This window comes from Ambystoma mexicanum, chromosome 14, assembly GCF_040938575.1.
Source record: "Ambystoma mexicanum isolate Mex_15411 chromosome 14, UKY_AmexF1_1, whole genome shotgun sequence".
Taxonomy (NCBI): Eukaryota; Metazoa; Chordata; class Amphibia; order Caudata; family Ambystomatidae; genus Ambystoma; species Ambystoma mexicanum.
Window position 1 is genome coordinate 135,680,435 of NC_090940.1, and position 16,087 is coordinate 135,696,521.

The following is a 16,087-nucleotide window of genomic DNA, read 5'->3' on the forward strand; positions in this document are numbered from 1 at the left end:
AGGAGAGGAAACTAGACTACAAAAATTATGTGATTTAAATGTAAAATTGCCGCATAAATTGAGGGAGAGTTGCCATCCACGATAAAGTCTTTGGTCAATTTTCCTTTGGACTAAACCATAGTAGGGAGCTATTAACTTGTTGTGTTTTACCTATCCTGACTATGTGGCTATTCCCTGTATGTATGTGTGCCTGAGTCTGGAATGTTTGGTATGGAGTTTTCTGGTTGGAATGTTTGGATGTGAGTGCCTGTGTTCCTTTATTGCCAGTTGGAAACTTGAGCTTGGCACAGGGGGACCGGTGGGTGCTTCTATCCTATGAACTTATTCTGTATTATTCCTAATGTACTTACCTGTGTTCCTGTGGACTTACTAAAGATACCTAAATCTAACAAGGCTCCCGAGTGGTTATTTATAACCCCAAACCCATAACTTAACATAACTCTATGTTACTAGCTGAAAAGAAGAGAATTTGGAGATGCTTGCATGCATCCTTCTTTATGAATCCCAAACTGGCTCTTCAGCTGTTCTCCGCAAGCACAATGAATCTTTACATTCTCGGAACACGTGGCATCTTAGAAACCATTACTAGCAAGGACATTGAAATTCCCTAGATCCAACGTCAATAGTGGATCAAGTGTCATCAGCGATCACAGAAAGAGCATCTGCTGGTGGTGGTGCAGCTTCTACTTCAAACCCATGACTGCCATCAAGATGTAGTTGTACGGCATTCCTTGGGCTACATAATGCGCCCTAATGATGTAATAACACATTCATTCCCATGGTTCCCATTTAAACAAAAAATCATCTTGCATTGAGGGACAGCCAACGTGTCAATTTTTGTCCACTGCTTCCCCCTCCATTAATTTGTCCTTTTTTGCATGATGAAGTACCCAAAATGTATTCAAATCTGGTTGGCCTGGCATTATGTTCATTATTTGCACTTCATAGTTTAAACAAGTGTACATTTATCTTGCCATGTGCACAATGCGGATGCCACTAAGAAGGGAAGCGGGAGGCTGCCATCTTCCCACCGGGAATTAAGGTAAGTGCGCTGTGTTCGTTGTCCCCTTCTTCCCCCAGCCCCTAACCCCAATTTTCATGCCCTTCACCTGCAACCCACTGCACCCCACTTACCTGGTGCACCCTTGTCCCTCACTGGCATTCCTGGCTCATCTTTGTTATGGCAATGGCCACCATGGAGAGGGAGAAGGGACTCTCCCTACTCCATGGCAATGTTAGGCAGAGTTTGTTTGCAGTACCCTTTGGGACCACTACACACAACTAGGACTACAGGTGTAAGCAAAACCAAGCTTTGATATAAGTCTGTACTACACAGTTTTGGTAGCGTTGCTGAGCAGCCAGGCTTATCTCAAGAGGGGAATGTGAGCTATAATGAGGTTACACAGAGGTCTACAATCATAAGTATCAAAATAGACTCTTATACTCAAGGTTTCTTGATAAAACACTTATTAATTTATTTCACAGTCAGTTATAAAACATTCACTAGAAGGTGGCAATCTATATCACATAGAAATATACTTCAGTACTTTACACTGTACGGGTCTGAGGCATTTAAACTACATTGAAGGAGGAGCAAAATGGCATTCAGAGTACGTTGAAGTAGGAGCAAAAAGGCATAGGTTAATAAAAAGAATTTTACAGTTACTCTTAGACAGTTCAAATAGTTTGAGTTCACCAGCGGAGCCAATTCAATGCAATAGGATAAGCCAAAGTCAATGGGCGAAAGTCTTGTATCGGATAAAGCAGTTCTGGTAGTTAAACGGAAAAGTCTTTGCCAAAGTTCTCAGAAGTAGTTTGTAAAAGAAAGGTTCATATGTTGGGTCACAAGCTGACTAGGCATGCAAGTTGCCAAAGTTTCAAGCACTTTCGCAGTGAGAGGTAAGTTCTCTCGGTCGGGTTTTCACAGTACCTAACAATGAAGAAAAAGAGGCAGCTGAAGAATTCTGTTCCTGGCAGTTCCTGCCGATATCGCTGTTCCTGAGCCTCAGTCGTGGGGACAAGAGGGGGGATGTCGGGGGACTCCTGAACTGCACTGGGACTGGTCGCAAAGCTGGCAACTGGCAAATCTTCGATTCCGGTAGCTGTAGTAAAGCACACAAACTGGTGTCCCTCTCCCTGGTTATTTGGTTCCTGCAGCACTCTGAACAAAATACAACCCGCTCCAAGCATGGTATCCAGGTGGCTTACGGGTCGAGTTGATTGGTCCCACCAACTCAAAGGGAGAAGTCGTCCTTGCAGGGCTTCTCTTTCGGGATGAACTTGGTGATTCGTAACTGCAGCAGGGCTTCACCGGGCAAACCAACGGTCCAGGAGTTGCAGCAGTCCTCCTCTTCAAGCTCGTCTTCGGTTCTTTCATTCCAGTGGTCGACTCTGCCTTCCATGCCAAAAGACTCGCCTTTTAGTCATTCTCCCATTCAGTACAGCCTAGCTGTCACTCACCTAGCAGGGTGGATGTCCTTGCCGGACAGTCAGCCAGCCAATCACACCAGAGTGCATTTGGGTCTCCTAGAGGACTAAGCATAGGGAGTTTTGGGCACATCCCTCTCTTCCTGCCAAACCCAGACACTCAGGCGCCAGAGGCGGTCTTCAGTCCTGAAGCCCGCCAAAGGCGTAGGAACAAAGCACCCAAACCTGGGGTTTGGCGCGCAGAGACAAACTATAGAAGGACCTTTCCAAAAAGACATGGTGAAAAAAGAAGACCGGGACCTGTTTAAACAAAGGGGGCTCAGACGCCATCTTGAAAAACATGGCTCCCGCGATTTAATGCTACCGGTGTTCACGGTCAGGGAAAATCATAGTGGTTTGTTGTAAAACCACTGCCACCAGCCTTTTTGAGAGGAAAGGGTAGCATTTGACTGCTACATGAGTTTGTAGACATAGGGGATACTAGGTAACCCCTCCAGCACTCTATAGTAAGATAGGGGGTGCTGGGTCTAGGAATTTAAAAAGACTAGTAAAGTCAATTTCACTTTACTTACTCTGAGAAACAGTAGTTTATCCCAGAGAAGGTATTTAAACCTTGGGACAGCCTAAAAAGACTTCCCTGTGTCACTGCACTGAGAGTGCTGTGTGACACACGAAAAGATGATGCCTATGGAGTTTGTCTAAAACTCCATAACCAAAGAAAACACAAGAGTAAAACACGTTGACAATACATGAGAGAGTGGGAAAAAAGGCTCACACTCTCTCCAGGAAGTCCTCAAAATCCAGCAAAGTTGCTGGGGGTCTCTAAGGTGAAGGGAATTAGCACATTTTTGAGAATTCTCCCTAACACTCGACCCCTTCCCCCAGACTAAGGGACAGGAGGATTTAATCCAACCCTGGATGAATCTCCTTACTCCAGTCGGTCATACATTCTAGAGAGACAATCAGCATTTTGGTGACTACACCCTGACCTGTGTTCAATGGTAAAATCAAACCCCTGTAGGCTGATTGACCATCTTAACAATCTAGGATTTTCTCCCTTCATCTTCATTAACCATCTCAAGGGTTGGTGGTCTGTCTGCATCACAAAAGTAGATCAATAGAAGTATAGTCTAAACTTCTTCAGAGACTACACAATGGCAAAACACTCACATTCTATGGTTGCCTACCTTGTCACAGGTTCCTTCAGTTTCCTACTGATGAAGCAGATGGGGTGTTCCCTGTCTTTCTCATCCAGCTGACTCAGAACTGCACCTATACCTGTATTCAAAGCATCTGTTTGCACAATGAAGGTTTGACTGTAGTTAGGAGCTCTTAAGACTGGAGCTTGACAAAGGGCTTTCTTAAGTCCTTCAAATGACTTAGTGCCCTCTTCATTTCACCTGAACTTTTTGGGGTATTTGGGTGAGGAGACCACATTCAAGGGAGAAGCTATGGACCCATAGTTCTCTGTGAAGTTCCTATAGTAACCAGTGAGACCTGAACAGCCTCTCACTTGGGTTTGAGTAGTAGGGGTGGGCCATTCTTGTACAGCTCGTACTTTGCTAGGCAATGGCCTTATTTCACCTCCTACTACCTCATGTCCAAGGTAGACCACTTTGCTCTGACATTTACTTGCCTTTATGGTCAGATGGGCCTGCTCAAGAGCCTGCAATACATATCCTAATTAATGAACATGTTCTTTCCAAGTAGGGCTGAACACTGCAATGTCATCCACGTATGTCATTCAGAAATCCTCCATACCATTCAGAACTTGATTAACCATCCTTTGGAATGTAGCAGGTGCCTTTTTTTAAATCCAAAAGGCATAACCTTAAACTGGTAGAGGCCTGCTGTGGCCGAAAATGCAGTTTGATTGCCAATAGCCTGACGTTAGGTCAAATGTACTAAGGTACTTGGCTGAACCAAGTTTGTCCACCAGCTCATCTGTCCTAGGTAAAGGATGGGCAGCAGTCTTTGTGACTGCATTAAGAGCTCTATAGTCCACACAGAATCTCAACTCCTTGGATCCTGCCATTCGCACTAGTACAACTGGACTACACCATGGACTGGTAGATGGCTCTATTACCCCGAGATCAAGCATCTTGTTGACGTCCTCCTTTATGTGGGCTCTTACATGGTCTGACATCCTGTAACCTCTGCTTTTAACAGGTAAACAGTCACCAGTGAGAATATCATGCTAGCCCCAAGGGGTCAAGCCTGGTGATAGTGAAAACAGAAAGGCAAACTGATTTAACAGAGATTTGCACTCCAGCTGCTGTTCCAGTGTCAGATTAGAAGAGAGATTAACTCCTTCTATCTTTCCATCTAAAGGTTGTCCCCTGAGGAGGTCAGGCAGAGGTTCACTCTCCTCCTCCTCCTGAGCAGAAGCTAGAAGCAAAGCACCCACCTCTGCTCTAGTGACAAAGGCTTTTAGACGGTTGGTGTGAAAGACCCTGGGGGCCTCCTTAGGGATGCCTCAGTCCACCAAATAATTGACCTCTCCAAGCTTTCCCACAACCTTGAAGGGTCCAATCCATTTGCCCTCTGCCTTGTAGGTACCATAACTAGAACTTGCTGGTCTTGAGTAAACTCAACCATGTTGGCCTTCTGGTCATGCCAATACTTCACCAGAGCCTGACCTGCTTTCAAGTTATCAGCTGCTTCTGTCATCATGTGTGTCATTCTCCTCCGGAGAACTAGCACATAGTCAGTGACTCTTACTGGCTTGGGGGAAGGAGCACTCTCCAACCCCTCCTTAATTAGGGCCAACAGACCTCTAACTGGATGACCATAGAGGAGTTCGAAGGGACTAAATCCAACTCCCTCCTGAGGGACTTCTCTATAAGCAAAGGGAAGGCATGGCAGTAGAAGGTCCCACTTTCTTCTAAGGGGTTCTTCTAAAGCACCTATCATTCTCTTCATAGTTCTATTAAACCTCTCTACCAACCCATTCGTCTGCAGATGGTAGGCAGTTGAGAACCTGTAAGTCACTCCACAGTTTTTCCACATGGATAATTTCCTTCCTAGAGGGCCGTGCCATGAGGGTCTTCTTAGACCAGGCATCAGCCGCTCCTTCTCCCATCAGCTGTGGAGTGCCTCAAGGATCATGCACCTCGCCAACCTTCTACAACCTCTTCACCCTGCCATTATTTAATGACTTGGAATGTCTCGGCATAACGTTCACCAATTATGCCGATGACACACAAATCCTCCTCCCTCTATCTGGTGACTACGAGAAAGACCTCAGAACACTACAACAGACCTATGCAATCATCCAGACCTGGATGGCGGCAAACGGCCTATGCCTTAACGGGGATAAAACGGAACTCCTAATTGTTGGCCCCAAGGAAACCTTAAAAAAACTTGACACCAAATACAGCAATTTCAGCATCGAAAACACTGTCATCCCAGTCTCGACTGCAGTAAAAACACTTGGTGTCTTTCTTGACTCCACCCTCTCCATGAATAGACAAGTTAGCTACATCTCCTCATCAGCAGCACACACCTCTAAAATCATCAATGCGGTAAAACCCTACCTCTCCGCCAAGAACTGTCTCAACATTGCCAGAGCCACCATAGGAGCAAAACTGGACTGCTGCAATGTCCTCCTACTAGGTATGTCTGCCAAGAACATAAACAGGGTACAAATTGCGCAAAATAATGCTCTCCGAGCTGCTCTCAGTATCCCCAGGAGAGAGCATATCTCCCAGGCCAGACAAGATGCCCACTGGCTCCCTATCAAACAACGCATATTGTTCAAGGCACTCACAATCACACACAGATGTCTCTCCCAATCGGCGCCCCGATACCTAGCAGATCGAATACACCCTGCACAATCACTCAAACCCAAGCGAGAACTCTACTCTGACCAACTCGCGGTCCCTGTCTTTAAAAGAGCCAAAGCCGGCGGTACCAGCTTTGAAGTATTGGCACCAAAATCTTGGAACTTACTACCTCCCAAACTCAGGAAAGAAACATCACTCCTAGGCTTTAGAAATGCTCTGAAAACCATACTATTCAAATGACTGTTTGTTCCACTGTAACCAAGGAACTTGACTATTGGCTAATCGTTATGACCCTGTACTGAGAACTGTACACTGTTTTTGCCTGCCCCCAAGTGAATATACTGTAACAGCGCCACAATGCCCTAGGGCAGCTGTGCGCTTTATAAATGTAAATAAATAAATAAGTAGTGGGGCATAAACTTTGATCACATGTCAGAGATGACTTACTTTGGAAAACCTACCCTGCTAAAAATACCAAGTAGAGCCTTAGCAACTGCCTGAGCAGTAACAGTCCTCATAAGTATAGCTTCAGGATATCTGGTAGCATGGTCTACCACAAGCAATATAAATCGATTGCCTGAAGAGGTTGGAGGGTCTAAGGGAACAACAATGTCGATTCCTACCCTCTCAAAAGGTACTCTCACCACTGGGAGCGGCACCAACAATGCCACATTCTTGGTTCCACTCTTGCCAGATGTCTGACAAGTGTGACAGCTGCTACAGAATGTATTTACATCAGACCCCAACTTAGGCCCTAGAAATACATAGAAATCTTTTTGTTGGTCTTCTTACAACTTAAGTGACCAGCTAAGGGAATCTCATGGGCTAACTGTAGAAACTGGGGTCTTATCTCCTGAGGCACTACAAGTCTTCTGTAGTCCCCTGGGATAGACTCAGTAGGTTCACTGTAGAGGAGGCCATCTTCCCAGTACAACCTGTGCTTCCCTGGCTCTTGTCCGTCCAGCTGGGAAGCTGCCTGTTGGCGAAGTCCTTCAAGAGTAGAACACACTCTTTAACCTCTGCTGAAGTCTGCCCTACAGAGGCCACCTTCTGCCAGTAAAGACTGCAGCTCAGGATGGTCTTTAGGATCCATATCTCCAACAGGGGGAGGGTCTTCTTCCAGCTCTGAATCTTCAGCAGCTGATTCAACCTCTCCTGGTTGTTTCTCACACTCAGCCTCAGCCTCAGCTGGTGAAGTAGTCACAGGTGTGACTTTGTACAGTCCTCTCGGGGATGTCCTTGTTGGGTACAAAGGAGTGCTATTTTGCTTTTTCCTTGAGACCTTGGGTTTCCCCTTTGTCTCTTTCTTGGAAATGGAGGTTGGCATTTCCTGTGGACTAGGTGTTATAGGTTCTTCTGTAACAACCTCTTGCAAGTCTTTTAAGGTACTCTCTCTGGCCTTCTTTGTCTGCTCCTGTTTCCTTTTACTGGGAGGCCTGGCGGTTCTTGATACAACTCCAAGAGTTTGTAAGTCATTCCCCAGAAAGAACTCTCCCTGGCACCTCACTTTGTACACTAACAGGTATTTTGACAGTCATGTTGTTGCACTGGATGAGAGCTGGTGTCTTGGAAGCATTTGGGCAGGGCTTCCAGCAAGCTTAGTTAGGCTTTTGGGTGCCTTAGCAACATCCTCAGGTTTGAAAAAAGTTTGATCCACCACTATAAAGCTGGCCCCAGTGTCTCTAATGGCAGGTGTCTCCTGACCATTTATAAGTACCCTGTCCTTATATTCTTTTGTGTTATCTGGAATTTAATTATAGACATTAATTTCTGCTGTTCCCATAGACCCAGGGACACTAAAGAAACACTGGCAGAGACTCCAGTGGGGTCTTCAGCCAGCAGTTGAAAGTTTCCACTTGCCATATGTACTTCTCCCTCTGGGGAAAAGGCTAAGGAGGCAGTGTGGATCCCTGAAGGTTTACCCTTGCATCTGGGGTCCCCTTTCATGTGGTCAGTTGACCCACAAGCATAACATTTTCCAAATGTTTTGACAAACGGGGGCTTCTGCTGACCTCCCTCTGGTTTGGCACCAGAGGTTTCACTAGCCTGATTCGGTTTCCCTCGTGGCTTACCCTTTTTCTGTTTGGGGCCCTCTTTTGAATTGGAGGTATTAGAATTCTCTTTGCCATCTTTCTTTTGCTGCTTCCCTTCATCCTTTTTCTGAGTTGCCCCAGAATCCTTGTGAGTAGCCCTGTTGGCAATCCACAAGTCAGCATCCATGGCTAGTTTCTTGGGATCAATCCCTTTAGAGTCAGGAGAGCAGGCATCAAAAATAGATTCTAACAAAAATAGATTTCTCATTCCTTCAAAAGTGTTAACTCTGTAACCCTTTACCCAACCATCTAAGTTCTTCAAACATTCACATACCCAGGTACCCTAAGGGGTACCATCATGCTTTCTGAGGGTCCTAAACCTCTCAAGGTACTGGGAAGGAGTTTTCCCACATCTAGCTATCAAAGCTAGCTTCACATTCTCATACTCCTGTCTTTCAAGTTCCCCCACCTCCATTACAGCATCGGTTGCAACCTGGGGGAGCCTAGACAAAAGGCAAGGAATCTACGGATTCCCTGGGAAACCCTGAATCCCCTAATTATACTCAAAAGCAGCTAACCAATCCAAAATATCAAGCTTCACCTCATTCATTCTCACAGCTTCCTTAGGCATGCAAGGTCTCTTAGGACTGGAAGACCTAGAAGACTCTGGGATAAAAACATTTTCAAGAGACAATGGGCCGACGGTAACCGTGCCGGAAAAACCAGCAGGCTACCGCCGGACCCGTATTACCATTCCGCCTTCGTGATTCCCGGAATCACAGGGGCATTTTGACCCCCGTGACCCAGGAATTCCAGAGGCGGAATTCTGTAAGTCCCCATTCAAATGGACTCCATGGGCATGGGGACCATGGAAACACAGGTTCCGTCTATGAGAGAGCCGGTGTTTCCATGTCTGCCTGCAGGCAGGTGGTGTAAATCCCACCAGGTCAGACCTGGCGGGAGTGACACTTCCGGCCTGCGGGACTCTTAATCAGCCGGTCCGGAAACAACAATGGTGGCGGTTTTACTGCCACCATTTTTTCCGGACCGGCAAGGTCGTAATGAGGCCCAATTTCTTCATTTCAAGAGCATGTTGCATTTCCATTTCTGATTTCTTGATGTTTACTTTCAGTTTGCAGTTGTAGTCTTTTAAACTCTAACTCAAGCCTCATCTTTTCAAGAGAGACACATTCTGGACTCAGTACTGGACCTGGTAGGGTCCCTGTGGTTAAAGGTTGAGTCTTAAGAGCTTGTTGAGGTGCAGAGGGGCTCACATCCTAAGACTCCTCTAACTTAGTTAGACTCTGAATCATTATTATCCTCATCAACCTTTTCCACATTTGCTGAAGGGGTAGGTGTAACAGACCCACTTCTCAGACTCTGATAATTCAACAATCTTTCAATCAATTCATTTTTCTTGCCTTTAACAGGGAGATTATTGACCTTACACATTTCCTTCAGTTGATCTACTGTTAAAATGATCAGGGCTTCCTGTTTAAAGTTATCCATATCAGGCATGACAACATTTGGGACCACTACATACAACTAGGACTACAGGTGTAAACAGGTGTAAGCAAAACCAACCTTTGGTATAAGTCTGTACTACACAGTTTTGGTAGCGTTGCTGAGCAGCCAGGCTTATCTCAAGAGGGGAATGTGAGCTGTAATGATTTTACACAGAGGTCTACAATCATAAGTATACAAATAGACTCTTACGCTCAAGGTTTCTTGATAAAACACTTAGTAATTTATTTCACAGTCAGTTATAAAACATGCACTAGAAGGAGGCAATCTATATCACACACAAATATACTTCAGTACTTTACAAGGTACGGGTCCGATGCATTTAAACTACTTTGAAGGAGGAGCAAAATGGCACTCAGAGTATGTTGAAGTAGGAGCAAAGAGGCCTAGGTTAATAAAAATAATTTTACAGTTTCTCTTAGACAGTGCAAATAGTTTGAGTTCACCAGCAGAACCAATTCAATGCAATAGGATAGGCCAAAGTCAATGGGCTAAAGTGTTGTATTAGATAAAGCAGTTCTGGTAGTTAAACGGAAAAGTCTTTGCCAAAGTTCTCAGAAGTAGTTAACGAAGTAGTTAAGAAGGGCTAACGTTAAAGCCCTTGCGAAAGCCCCCCGCCCGTTGTGGTTTATTGCTTAATTAATGCTTAATAATGCCAACATCAAAATGGGACCTGGAGGATAGCTCAGGGGCACCATTCTCGCCTTGGAAGCAAGATGACGCAGAGTAACACAGGTTCCATCTCTGGGTACGAAACCTCTGGGTGTCAAGTGCCTTATAAATAACCAATTATAATATAATATAATATAAAATCAGATGTTGGCTCGAATGCGTTACTTTTTGACCGGTGTAACGGATATGGGAAGGCAGGCATGACCATTTCCCTCTGTGTTCCGGCTCCACCATCCAAAACTGCAAAATGCCCCAAGTGAAAAACGAGCTGTAAAATGGACCCTAATACTTTTACGCCTGGTGTTGCACTTTTCTTTTCTCACTTTGGGTGATTGGAAAATTAGCCCCTATTTGTTCCAAAGAAGTTTCAATAGAAACCACAGGCACAAGGGTGAGCATGCAGCCCTGCAAAGCAGAGTCTAACAATATGTGTTTTTATCTTTGACAAATTTAACTTCACCAGTACAGTAAACAATTCCTCTTTATATCCAGTTACATGATATCTCTCTCTCTCTAAAGGTATGCAATTACATTTAGGAGAGGTGCTTGAAAGAGGTCCACAGGCTACCTTTGTCAGAGGCAATACACATCTGTTCGCGTTTTCTTAAGGCATCTTCACTAGCAGTACTAATAAAGGCAGGATTAGGGAATGCAGTGGGAGAAATGAACAATGCCATCCGATTACAGAAACATTGCATTGGTCCAAGTGTAGTTCGATGTAACTGTCAAGCAATGAAATTGACGCAGTGCAATGGGAGTAGGAAGGCAAGTGTTAGTGCTGCACTTTACGAGACTAGCTTTGTCATCTTGTGAAGAAATGTGCTTTTCGGCAGGCTAGGGTACTGGGCATTTACGTAATTGATTTTAACTCCTATGATTGGTCTCGCTTTCTTGGATTTTTCTTTTTCCCTAGTTATGTTTTGCAGTTTCTTTATAAATTGAAATAAACATTAGCTGCTTGGGTATTTCCGGGAATTTGTTTTGCCATGCTCTGGTGAGATTAGCATCACTTCAAGGGGCGCATTCGGAGATCAGAGTAAACAAGATGCTAGGTTTTTAGTACTACATGTTTCTAGCCTATGCTTCATTAAGGTTTCGTGGGGAATTTCCCACTTACTGTATTTCAGCAATAATACTCGGGGGCGGGGGTCCCTTATGATTAGGAGTTGTTATTCTACATCAGAATACAGCATGTATTACTTGCACTCAAAGAGCTGCTAAAACATGTTTTATTTTATTTATTTATTCGTTTTTTTTATAACGCACCTAATACCATACCTGAATTCGGTTTCTAAGCACTGATCCGGGATTCGAACCTTTGTTGCTCTGCGTGGTCTTGCTTCCAAGACCACAACATTACCCCTGTGCTATCCTCCATGTTTTTGTCCTTTCAGGGAAGGGTGTGCTAGCACCTCCTTTTAACTTGCATGGCAAAAGGTTGACCCCCATTAGAAGTGGCGACACGGGCATCTCAGATGCTCTCCATCTCAGCCCCTTTGCCACATTATGTACAGCAGAGTTGTGATTGATCCTTCTATCCACCTGCTCCCTTAGACAAGGGTGGAAACGCATTTTACCATACGTTACAATGTGATATGAGATATGCCAGAAGTACTGCAATGCAACATAACGTAATGCGATTGTCATTTGTATAGCACCTTTTCAGATTTGTATGGTGTCAAAGGGCTTTAGGTGAACGTCCTCGGAGGACTGAAGTCCAGATATGGGAAATGTGTCAGAGGAGTTTAGAGTGGTGCATTTTAGCCAATACGTAGGTAGGGGTGGCCAAGTCCCTGCTCGCCACCCATGTCGAGTTTGCATGAGAATGGGTACTGTGAGATAGTCTGGAGAGTATGTGGGTGCAGGAGACTTGTTATGTGTGCAGCTACACTGAATTAGTGTCGTGGGTGATAGCTGCGTTCTTATGGCAGAGGTGCTGTTCGATTCGTCTAAGAGCAGTGCATGATAGCAGAGGCGTGTGGTTGGGGGACGGTGCCTTTGGCTATCTTGCATAAGCATGGAGTGTGATACGTGCCCGTGTGTCCTGGCTGGTTTCTTGGTTACTGTGTGCAGTAAGACTGAAACAATGTCTGTTTGATCAAACATTACCAACCTAGTAGCATTAAACTCATAATCCCAGTTTACCCCTCTGCTGATTGTAGGTAATAAGGATAATTACTACATGAAATAAGATGACTGGAAACCCTATAATGAAGGCCCTACTGTTCTGACCTTGGAGAGAAGGAGAGTGGCTGCACCATCAAGTCACAGATGTAAGTAAGCCAGCCGGTGTCACAGCTATATTCTTTGAGCTTCTAGCAGTTATGTGGTTTTATCACTATTGAGGCTTAACACGTTATCCCCTAACCATGACTGCAAGATGACTGTTGAGTGTGGGAGAGTCGCTATTGGATTCCAACATGCTATAAAGGAAATCTGCATGTCATGTTCTTAACATGGAATCATTTCCCTAGGTTAGCGCTGATATCCAGTGGTGATTTCAGAAACATGTTGAAGAGCATATGCCAGAGAGTGGGCAACTGTTGAAGTAGTGATGGGATGCTATATGCAGGCTGTACCTATAAGGCATGTGTGCGCGTGCGTGCACACACAGATACAGACACACAGACCCCCCCCCCTACACACACACACCAACGAAGGGGTATGGCCATTAGTGGGACATTGGGAGAGGCAGATGTGAAGCCTATGGTGTTGATGGGTGCAGGTTGAAAATACCCGGTATCCGGTTCCTGTGCGCCCATCTGCTTTCTATCTGTTTTGCAGAGCAATTTGAGAATACATTCTCCGTAGGAAAGTGCCCAAAATCTGATAGACTACAGTCTCTCGGGTCCAGTTAGCTGCTAATGTAGGAGAGTGTGATTGGGCTAAAGAGGAACGCTGTGCTGTGGTTTTGGTAGTGTTGCTACGATAATGACTAGGCAGTATACAGTGTTAATAACGACAAAACAAATGTCGACATTATTTGCAGTGAATTATAACGAAAAAAAATATGTCGATGTGTTTTATAATGTGTATATATATATATATATATGTATATATTAATTTATCAAACTTTTAGCAATAGAACATTTATTTTGGAAATTGCTATATCTTTTTTGGTCAGTGGGTGTCACTCTTTCAACAGCTTTTTCACATTACCATAGACTGGAATTTGAGACGCCATTTTGGACTTCTTTGTTAGATGCGATCAAAGTGCTTTTATGTTCCTGCTTTTGTGGATTTCCCTATTTTGGATTTCGTTAAATCAAGCGCCCTGGATTACGGATTGAGACTGGATTCTTTATTTTTGCCAACTGGTGTTTTGGGATTGTTTACACTGGAATTTTTCTGTCCTTGGATTAGGATTTGGTTCTCTGGATATTTTTTTTCCGGATGGATTTCTGCATTGGTATTAGATTTCTTCTCAGATTTCCATTTGACATTTCGCATTTTGTGGGTTATTTTCTGGATATGGTTGTTTCTGATGGATTTAATGGGTTCCGGGCTCTTTGCTGGATTTTTTGGGATTTTTGTTTCAGTGGTTTCTTGCATACATTCGATTTCTGAACTTCTATTGGTAAATTTTGTTAATCTTTATTCAGTATTTCAAATTAAAAGCAATGCTCTGCAAATATGTACGTCATCTACTTCAAAATTAAGAACACATTCCTTTAGATGCATTTGTGAGTCTCTATACTTCTCTCTTTGTATTCCAGTCCTTTCTCTTGCTATTCACTGTTATTTGCATTTCCTGAAATGATTGCTCTTTTTTTAAATGTGGCAAAAAAAAACACAATGTCGGATTATTGGTCTTGAATGTTATGTTATGTTAATCATATTTGTAGAGCACACGCACGGCGAAGCATCTTGGCGCTAAGAATGATACAGGGAGTTTTAAAAAACTAGCTGACAAGAAAAGTTTAAAACAAATGAATTTTTAGCAACCAACGAAAGAGAAGAAGGTTTTTAGTAGCTCGAAGTGAAACAGGCAAAGAGTTCCATAATTTAGCAGCCGCCACAGAAAAAGAGCAGCCACCTACCCTCTCAAATTGATAGCGGGGGATCGAAAGAAGGCAGGACCCTTTAGAACGGAGTTCACGAGCAGGCACACAGGGACAGAATGTTTCCTGCAGATATTCAGTATCATATCCATAGAAAGCCCAGTGGACTATCACCAGTGATTTAAATCGAACCCGCTGGAGAACCCGAAGCCAGTGCAAGGACCGAAGAACGGGAGAAATATGAGCACCATATGGCGTGCCTGCACAGATGCGAGCTGCATAATTCTGGAGGAGCTGCAAGCGATGAAGAAATACAAAGGTTGAGTCAGAAAAAGCGAGTTACAATAGTCCAGCCGACTTAGAACCAAGGAGGCCATGAATATAGGCCCAAGCTGGATGGGAAGGAACGGCAGGACCTTACGAAGAACTCGGAGTTGGAAAAAGCCAGCCTTACAAATACCCCCACCTTGAGCATCTATAGACAGGGAAGCTGAAAAAATCACTCCCACGTTTTTTACCTCTAGCACCGGGGCAGGGCAGGAGCCAAGTTCAGTAGGCCTGAATGCCGAAGACCAAGTCGAAGCAGAAGGAGAGGCAACCGAGAGAGGGCCGTGTGGGGGGTATACCACCAGGACCTCCGTCTTGTCCCCATGTCTGTCTAATTCCATTGTGCCATCCCTCTAAACTGTTATTTGATTTGGATGTTTCATATTTACTTGCTTCTAGCATTGAATTGCAAATTCACTTCCTCATGTAGGTCCTTTCCTCAGGTACCTCGATTCAGATTCGTTATACCCAGCTGTCATTGTTTGTATTTCGTTATAATGACACTTTACATTCCATTTAATGCATTTCGTTGTTCATGGTTGCGTATTTTGTAATTCGTTGATGAGGAATGTCGACATTTATTATTCGTTAAAAAGACATGTAACTGACTAGGCATGTGGCAGCCATCTGTGGGGGTTTGTGTGTAGTGTAGAGAGCTAGGAGATTTTAGAGGGGAGTTGGTTAGTCAGGGGAAGGGGGCCAGGGGAAGTGGGAAGGCCATACAAGGCAAAACAATCTGCAACCTTGCACACCTCCCACTGGCCTCTTGCAGACAGGTCCAATTTTGCTACCTCACACCGCAGTACAATTCCTCAGGTCCGATGTTGTTACATCACCACTATATTTATCAATTAATTTTTTGGCAAAACGTTTTCAACGAAAAAACGAATCGATATATATAGGGGGTGTGGGTAAGGGAAATAAGAGGTCAGGGACGGGTGGTGGGAATAGGAAGTAAATAACAGGAGAGGGGTAGTTCCTCCCCCCCAAATATAAAAAAATGATTTAGATGAGTTTTCCAAGAAAGAAAATCTGGCAAAAAACGAATTGAAAAAATAACTGTCGATGTAACAACATAGAGCCCAATTCCTCTAGCTCCCTCGGCCTCCCTCGCTTTCAAATAGACACATTGTATCCCATATAAAACAAAACAAGCACCAGTGAATTGGCAGTTGAGGGAAAGAAACTCCACTCATTACCATTCGTTACAAGGGTTATTGACTCAGAGAAAGAGCGTCTTTAAATTTGAGGATCGCTGCCACACTCCTTAGTAGTCACCTCATGACCTTCATGATTAAAAAAGGAGCAGAACAAATAG